This window comes from Onychomys torridus, chromosome 12 (genome assembly GCF_903995425.1).
Source record: "Onychomys torridus chromosome 12, mOncTor1.1, whole genome shotgun sequence".
Lineage (NCBI taxonomy): Eukaryota > Metazoa > Chordata > Mammalia > Rodentia > Cricetidae > Onychomys > Onychomys torridus.
Window position 1 is genome coordinate 30,471,929 of NC_050454.1, and position 10,041 is coordinate 30,481,969.

A 10,041-nucleotide genomic window follows, 5' to 3' on the forward strand; every position below is an offset into this window, starting at 1 on the left:
TTTTAATCAGCCAAGCTCTAGTCCATGATCGTTTACCCTGTGTTCCTCACCTATTGTAATTCTTAGGTGGATGGACTAAAGCAGCCGGGTGTGTCATAAAAGAGAATCTGGGGAAGGGACCCAGTATTGGTCTAATGTTAGGGTTTGGAAGAATAATTCACTGCAATTTGAAAACACTGAAGATGTTCATGAGCTGCTCAGCATATGAACTACAGGGTAAAAAAAAAATCACAAACTATACATGAGCAAAGGGACGTCTTCAATGCTTCTGAGGGAAAGGGAAGCCGTGAAGGTAGAGAGCAGCACTTTGTGACATTTGGTTGATGAAGACATTAGAAGAAAAAAAGGGGAAATGTAGATTCTCATGAGGAAAAGAGTCACGAATCCCTTCTTCATTAGCCAAGTAAATTTAAGAGTCTGCCAAAAGAATCTACCAGAAAAGGAACACTAAATCGAATTACCTAAAAAAAAAAAAAAATAGACAAAATATGACAGTAACAAACCAGTAGAATATCTCTTGTGTTCATGGGAGGACACATTTGGTTGTTTGGCTGACTCACAAGTCTGAAAGTAGGTATGCAATGATGGGAATGAGGACCAGGGGTGTAGGTAGGGACTTTGTGTATTTGGGAGAAGCACAGAGGAAAAGTTGCAGCAGCTCTGGTAGTCAGAGCCCATGGTCTAGCAGGTGTAAAGGTACAACTGAGCTCAACTTAGGTCTTCTATAACACACATTCATCCTGGGGTTCAGGAAGAAAGGCACTCAGCTAAAATAACAAGTATATAAAACTTTGGAAAGAGGTATTCTGACTCCATAAGACTGAAGAAAACTGTTATTGTTTTTTAATACTGTACTATCCTTACATCTTTTTTCTTTACAAGAGTATGGATTTTTAATGGGGAAAATACTTTCTGTGTACTAGTGTTAAATTAGTTAGCAAATTATTATAAATAATGTGAACCAAGTGTTTCACAGTTAGAGGAAAATGCTATGAATTAGGAAGTATGGATAGTTTAATAGAAGAACTCTTGTAGAGTGAAACAGGAGGTATCAGCTCATGAAATGGATGAATGGATAGAGAGATGCAAGTTAGTGTACATATTTGTACATATGCAGGCAATGAATTAAATGTGGATCTGTGTGTATGCATGAGTGAGTCTGCACATCCACGTCCTTTCTATGAAGATGTGGGTAGGAAGCATGAAACCCTGCATAATGAGCATACCTCTTTGTGCTTAAATTGATGGCTTCCACAGTCCATTTTCCAATAATGGAAAACAAAACTGACTTGTCTGGAATAATTATTTATTTCTGGAACAAGACTTCACCCTCACATCTCCCGACTCAAACCCTCCTCCAGAACACACAAGCACAAATACATGGAAATGCATGCACACAGACACATGCATGCACACACATATAATCACATGTATGCACACACACACACACACACACACACACACACACACACACACACACAATTCTGAAATACCTTTTGGTGCCAGAAAATAAAGTGTTGAGAAATGATAAAAGTTGGTAAATATCAAAAGGAACTATTAAATGTCAAAGCCGAAAAGGTTTGAGTAACAAAATTCAGTAATGATAGTATTTATGATGTAATTACAATGTAGGGAGAGATGTGTGCCAGGCAAGACCTTTACCAAGTGACAAATGTTAATGTGACTAGAACGGAGCCTTTTCAATACCACGGGCTAGCTGACAGGTTGAATGGAAAAGGGCAGACCATTTCTGGGCTATTTTTGCCAACATACATAACCTCAGTCTCATTGAAGAAAAAACAAGTACAAATAAAACAACTGAGTAGTCATCTTTAAAATGGTCAAGGTCATGAAAGACAAGGAAGCCTGCCAAGCAGGAGGAGACTAAAAACATAGATATGAGAGCTAAATAGTGGTCCTTGTGGCTGACTACATATTAAAAGACTAAGGAAAGGTATTAGTAGAACATTGGTAAGTTCTGCGAAGTGTCTGTAAGTCAGTCAGTATTAGTGCATCACTATTAGTTTCCTGGCTTTGAGGACCGTACTGTGATGACATGCTGCTAGCTTTAAGGCAAGCTGAGTGGCCCGCTCAAAGCAATTTTGTGTGCTACATTGGAAACATTAAAGAGAAAAGTATTTGAAAATGAGAAGTAAAAAAAAGAAATAAAAGAAAAGAAAAGAAAAATCCTGGTGTTTCTGTGTTTTCAACTCTGTAACAGTGTTTGCATAATGGCCCTTCAAACTGTAAATATTTCCATATACAAAGGACGGGCTTTGCTATTGTTAAATAAGTGTAATTATTAGGCAAGTCACAAATATAGAAAAACGTTTGCATAGGCAGCAATATGTGTTATTTATATCTGTTATAAGTGCATGAAATATGAAATGATATTTCATAAAAAATACAACATAATTCTACTCCAAGCTAAGATAAAAGTCATTATATAGAATGCAAAAGAAAAAAAACAGTGTTGGATTTGAAAATGAACTCTTGAGATATGATAAATCTAAATATCCTTTAGAATTATAGAAGGAACATTGACTGTCTCTTGCAGAGAAGCAGTATAATATATAATTCTATGTCTAGGACATGGCCTCTTGGGTATTATATTTTTCAAAAACAGCCTATGATATAGCTTTGTCATCTGCCTTCATGATACTCAAAAGTTGTCTCATAAAGAGAGTGAACGTGGGTTAAATTTAAGCAATATAAAATGTTGTCAATTTCCAGTTAGAGCCAGAGGAGAGAAAAGCATGTATTTTAAATTACAATTAATATATGAATAATGTATGCTCTATGTTACTTTTATGGGGATACACAGAATGCAATCCTTTAACTTTTCATTAATAAGTACCTTTGTAAAACTCAGAGTTTTTTTCCACCTTTTACTCCATGTTTTCAAGAAAGTCATTTTTACCTTGCCTGCTGATAACAAAATAGTTAGCTTTTGATCAGTAGAAAATTGTGCTGGATAGTTTTATGTCAACTTGACACAAGCTAAAGCCTTCCTAGAGGAGAGAACCTCAACTGAGAAAATGCCTCCATAAGATCTGGCTATAGGCAAGCCTGTAGGACATTTCAATTAGTGATTGATGTGAGAGGGCCAAGCCTACTGTGGTGTTGCTATCCCTGGGATGGTGGTCTTGGGTATTATAACAAAGCAGGCTGCGCAAGCTGTGAGGAGGAAGCCTGTAAGCAGCACGCCTCCATGGCCTCTGCCTCAGCTCCTGCTTCCAGAATCCTGCCTGGTTTGAGTTCCTGTCTTAACTTCCTTTGATGATGAACTGTTCTGTGGAAGTATAAGCGGAATAAATGCTTTCATCCCCAAGTTACTTTGGAAATAGTATTCCATCACAGCAACAGAAACCCTAACTAAGACTGAATTCTTTAACCTTTCAATAGGTTTTCACTATTAACCACTGGGCATTTCAGGTTTTTATATTATTTCCTATGACACACTTTTATTGAGTCACTAAGTGTAACATGATGTACAATTTCATGAAAATGTATGGTCTCTTCTTTTGTTCCTGTCCTCATTTCATTTATTATTTTAGTTTTTTCATGTTTATGTTTTGTGATACTTAAGCTGCTGAAGATGACTCTAAACATCCTTGTTGTTGATTAAAATGAAAAGGAGATAACACCACTAAATGAGACCAGTCACCCTAAGTTTCTGAAGCAATGAATAAAGTGTAATAATTTCATATTTAAAAAAAAATCACCCAAAGAAAACCAACAAAATCCAAATCTCCTATGAGGGGAAAGCAGCATTGGAATGCGAGTGTCCGACAATCTCACTGGGGTCTCTTACACATACTTCAGTCACAAATCTTATCAGTGTTTATGAAGGAGGAAGAGCTGTAAGCTCTCAGAGGTATGGGATGCATATAATAGATATTTGATCAGTATTATCAATCATGAGTATCCTCCAAGTGAGTGGAGGTCACAGTATTAGCTGTGTGTTTAATAATCTTACAAATGCTGCTAAATTCTTTTGAGCCAGTTGCATAGAAATGACAGCAATGCAGAATTTGCCCATTTATTTCTTAATATGGTTGTGTTGTGATAGTTTGCCCCTCCCCTGTCCTTCTCTCACTGACCAGCAGAGTAACTTCTCTTCTGGACCTGTACTGACTGTCTACTGAGCTACCTTTGATTTTGTTTGCTATCTTAAGTGCCTTGTTATACAGCAATGAGGCTGTACAATGGCATTTTTATAGTTATCTGCTAGAGTGATAAATATTTAGGAATCCCGCAGAATATTCTTCATAAAAGATTTAACCTTTGTGAATAGTAACAATAAAAATATAATTCTTTTATCATGGTCCTCAAAATTTGCAAGCCATTTTTAATTTTATAGTTCTTAAATTTTAACTTTTTATGATTTAACCTGTCACAAGTTAAAAATGAAAGTCTAAAAATAAAGTAAATACCATAATATAAAATTTGGGTCTTTGAAAATGTTTCTTCATTAGCTTAAGAAGATCTAGGCTTCCCTGAAGATTGACTTTTCCATAAGTGTGTACAATTTATCACCACTGATGTCCACATTCATCTTTTATTTTCTGTCTGAAATAATGCCTCCTGCTTCAACTCAGACATTTAGAAAACAATGAGACGATGCCCCATCAAGTTGATGTATATGTTCCAGATGTACCCATGACACCTTAAAGTCCTTGTTCCTTAACCTGCCTTAATATTGGGCAATAAGAGCGCTTCTACTTTTTTCTAGAAGGATAGAAGAAGAATATATATTCTTGGTTATTTCCTTTGCCAGAAATGTTTATCACACAATCTGGAAAATAAAATCAAATGGAAATTCAATGCTGAGAAGAAAGAAAATTAAATTAAAATGGCCCATGAACAAAAGAATAACACTTCTCATTAACAGAAACAAATGGAGAAATGGAGATGGGAGGAATGGCACAATGATGGGAAAGAAAGATGCCCCTTTTGGGAATGTCCTTCTGAGAAAATGAGTATTATTCAAATTGTTAAAGTGCTGTGTAGACAGAAGTTTACCTGTGTCCCGCCTGATCCTGCAGCCACTTGGTCCCATGTAAACATGCAGAGGCTTTTATTAATTACAAACTCTATGGTCTATGGCTCAGTCTTCTTATTACATAGCTTTTATAACTTAACTCACCCCATTTCTATTGATCTATGCATTGACACGGAACTTTGTGGCTTACCAGTACTTTCACATCTTGCTTCTCCTGGCGGGTCACAGCATCTGCCCCATTCACCTTTCTTCTCCTCTCTCTCCAGGTCGAAAGTAATGCCTAACCTTATTCTGCCCTACCATTGGCCAAACAGCTTTATTATCGACCAATTAGAGCAACACATATTCACAGTGTACAGAAAGACATCCCACAGAAAATACATATTGATACGGTGTTACTCATGTATCTCTTATTTTTTGTGATTGAAAAGAAATATGAAATCTAAAAGGGTTACTTTATAATTTAAATTCACAGACTTTTTGTCTCTGTGAGTCTGCATGTACAAACAAAATAAAGAGGGACATAATAATACTTGAACAGATTACTGGCACTTGCTAGACATTTATTTCTCCAGAATAAATAACCTTGTGTAACTGAATGTAAGTATGTTGGCTAAAGATCTCGCCACATCCTTGATAGTCAGATGTCCTCCAGTATGCGATTTTTTTCATATCCTCAGAGATTAATAGGACATGAACAGGCTTTAACATCCCAATTACACACTAAAAGTTGATCTTGTATAAAGACTACCATCACTTGAAAACCTTTGCTACAATGATTACATTTGTAGGGTTTCTGTGCAGTATGAATTCTTTTTATATTTTTTGAAGACTATTGATACATATAAAGACTTTAATACACTGATTACATTCAGAGTTCTTTTGTGAATTTGGAGACTCCTTTGATACACAATGGCTTTAGCACACTGATTACATTCATAGGGTTTCTCTCCAGTATGTGTTCTTTTATGTATTTAGAGAATATTGTGTTGTGAAAAGATGGTATCACATTTGTATGATTTCTCTCCGGTATGTGTTATTTTATGTGTTTGAAGATTATTCTGATGGGCAAAGGCTTTACCACATTGATTATATTTGTAAGGTTTCTCTCTAGTATGTATTCTTTGATGACTTTGGAGATGACTATAATATGCAAAGGCTATATCACATTGTTGATTACATTCATAGAGTTTCTCTCCAGTATGTGTTCTTCTACATAATTGAAGATGACTATGATAATCAAAGGTGTTAACACATTGATTATATTCAGAGATTTTCTCTCCAGTTTGATTTCTTGCATGTCTTCCATGTCTTCTAGAAGTTTAACACTGTTCTTCAGTATTATGTTCTTCATAACTGTAGCCTATAGCAGTGAGGTTACCATAGGTCTCCAGTATCACATCTTTGCAGAGAGTCTTCTGGGAAGGATCCAACAAAACCCACTCTTCCAGAGTGAAGTTGACATGCACATTGTCATAGGTCACTGCATTAGGTTTCTACTGAAGTTCCTGCAAAAAGTTAGGCATTCACTCTAGTTTTGTAGTCATGTTCCAGAAATCTGTAGTGCCTTGTTTAAACATGTCCTGGCATCCCATCTCACCCATACTCTCCACTCAGCTCCACGTCTGCCCTGCACACAAAACCAATGTGCCAACTCCTCTTCAAAGCCAAGCCAGATATCCACTACAGTGATGCACAAAAGTGCACACACCTATGAAGACTTTTCTCAATATAATTTCAGGAAAATACTAGAATTTGTGAACTTTTAATAGATATTTTAGAAGCTTTATGAATGTGATTTAAGGCCAGATATGGTAGTTCATCTCCATAACCCCAGCATATGGGAAGCTGAGACAGAAGAATTGCTATGAGTTTGAGATCATCTTTGCTCATGTACTGAGTTCTAGAATACCCTGGTTAAAGAATAGGATTCTGTCTAAAAAATAGCATTTAAACATTGTTTTTCAAATAAATTTTTGTAGAAATATAGACATAATGGAAATGTGGTGACTTTATAAAAGCCTTCAACAATTTGAAAAGGGAAAGAATTGGGTATTTCACCTAAAAATTAATATGAACAGAAAATGAGAATGACTGATAATAGCTTACAACCAGCAACCATGCTCCTCCAGAGACTCGTATTATAGACTTTAAAACTATATAAAAAATCATATATCTATTGTCACTGGCTTGGAGAAACTGATTTTCTGTTGAGCACTGTTGGTAGGACAATACATCTACACAAACTGCATTAAGTAGAGTTGCTAGATGTGTGACACCTTTGCTCAGCATGTAGGAAGCAGAAGTGTGAGAATTACAGGCTGGAGATCAGACATATCTGAAAAAAAGGAGGAAATGAATTAATTTATTTATTAAAATAAAAATTTACTGCATATCGTCTCATCCACTGATACACTTTTTTTTTTGAGACAGGGTTTCTCTGTGCAGCTTTGTGCCTTTTCTGGAACTCATTCTGTAGACCAGGCTGGCCTCGAACTCACAGATCAGCCTGCCTCTGCCTCCCGAGTGAAGTGCTGGGATTAAAGGCATGTGCCACCACCACCTGGCCACTGATAAACTTTTTAGAAGTATAATCTATTAGATATAAAGGTTATAAAATGCTAAGATGGATATATAATGATAGTGCATCAAGTTAAATTTTGTGTAAAAAGAAGTGAAAATGTTGAATATTCATTGGTAAGGAATGGACAACTAATTTATTATATATTATCTTTGTTTCTGTCATTTCTCTCTGCAGTTCTTTCTCAAGCTCCATCTTTACATTTATGTGTATATAAAAGAAGGGAAAGCTATGATATCATTAAGTACAAATAGAAGATACATGGTGGTGTGATCTAGTGCTGTCAAGATCAACACTGAAATCTAGCAGAAATACAGTGACTCAAATCTACCCAGGACCATTGTCAATATAGCAATTTTCACTGGAGCATATTGGAGGGAAGTGGGGAGGGGCTACTAAATTTAATTTTTTTAGCCAATAGTCTTTTCCTGCTATTTGTTAAATCAAGTGTCATTAACTCTATTTTTAATTGAAGAAAAACACTAACAAAGTTTAAACACTGCAGCCATCCTCATTGACATACTTCTTTCTTTAGAGAATTAATTTACCCTAGTCTTTTGTGTCCTCTAAAGCGTTAGTTGGGAAGGCAAGCTCCAACAACATCCTAGAGTAGATTTATCTCTAATTCTGCTAGTCATGGTCTGTCTGACCACTCCAATGATGTTTCCTTTCAGAGATCTCTGAATCTCTATTCTTCAGTCAGTAAACTTAGTTTTTAATAGTGATTCCTACTTTGGAGCTATCTAGATGCAATTTCATTCTACATGTGTCTCATGTTGTATTTGATTCCTATCCATTGCAGTCTGTAAGAATTAACAGTTGTGGCTACAGATGAAATGGGATTTGTTATTTGACGTGTTGGGTCAGAAAAGATTTTGGAATTACTGATCATAGATTTACAAAATTCTGTATATAGTACTTATAGCTTTACAAAATTCTGGGATGACCACAAAGAAGAGCTCAGACACTCCAAATATAAACACAATTTAGTTATTGAAATAACTGCTGTCTGAAGGCTGATTTCATCATAGGTGTTTCAAATGAAAGAAAACCTGTCATTTAACAAGAGTCTTACTGAAGGTAAAAGAGTATTGTGACTTGATAGATATCTCACAGGTTGACAGACTTGACAGCTATCTCACAGGTTGATAGACTTGATAGATATCTCACAGGTTGACAAACTTGACAGCTATCTCACAGGTTGATAGACTTGATAGATATCTCACAGGTTGATAGACTTGATAGATATCTCACAGGTTGATAGACTTGATAGATATCTCACAGGTTGATAGACTTGATAGATATCTCACAGGTTGATAGACTTGATAGCTATCTTACAGGTTGGTAGCTGAGTGGGATGTGCTTTGGTTCCTGTGTTTCTTTGAACTTCCTATAGGAAGTTTGAGGAGCCTCCCTTTGTCTGAAGAGAAGACTCAGATATAAAAGCTTTAAAGAAAGAGGAGGGCCCTTCATGAACAAAGTGGCTTCTGTAGTGGAGTCGTTAATTCCCTCTTCTCTCACTGCAAAGATTTTGCTATTTTCTGAACTTCAGTCCAGCTTTTCCCATTATCTTCTTCCTTGATGCCATTGAACTTTTGAGCCACAAGCAATGTGACACAGTGTCGCTGTGACCTAGGTTTTCTTCAGGATGCTTTGTAAAAAAAAAATGTTTGTTGCAGTTTCTTCCACTCTCCTCTGTCCTTGGGAACATGTCTTTAGATCTAAAGTTTAAGTTCCACATGAAAGACATTGACATTGCTGCTCTTGTTCTTATGAGATGTCTGGAGGATGGTGTAGAGAAGAGAGATCAGGTCAGATGGTGTTAAAAAGTACAAATCAGTTCTACACTTCCATTCAGCCCCATATACTCTTGTCTTTGGAGAACAAAATATTTGAACTGGACTCCTGTAAGCCAGGATTTCCTCATGTAACTACATCAACATATAGAGATGGGTACCTTGTCATTGGTTTGTTTTCTATTTTGAAACAGAGTCTTGTATTGGAGGCTGGCCTTGAACTCCCAATCTTCTTACCTCCATTTCACTAATCTTGAATGATGAGGCATGTTTTCAGTAGATTTTTTTTAATGAACTTAACATAAATAACCTTGTATGGCCAGTGGAGTGGGCCTGGGGCAGTGTTTGGTAATAGGTAATGTGAGAACTAAGTTGGAGTTGTGGACAGCAGCATGAATTTTTACATGTATCTGAGTGCCAGTGACTTCTGAGACTGAAGTTACTAGTAGGGTTTACAGGTGGGTGGTAGAGGGGCATGTTAAAAACATGGAAGTCAAGGAACAAAGCCCAATAAGACCTCCCTGCCACAATCCTTTAAGACAGAAAGATGATAAAAAACCTAACATGGTGCAGAGATCAAGAACTTCTATGGTAAGCATGTTGATGTGTTGATGTATGTAAATGAATAGTGATGTGAGTACCAATAACTTAGTCTTGCC

At 36.4% G+C, this 10,041-nt stretch overlaps 1 pseudogene; it reads right to left on the minus strand.

The window, feature by feature from the left end:
- Positions 1–3,584: 3,584 nt before the first annotated feature.
- LOC118593840 lies at positions 3,585–9,625 on the minus strand (annotated as a pseudogene).
- Positions 9,626–10,041: the final 416 nt, after the last annotated feature.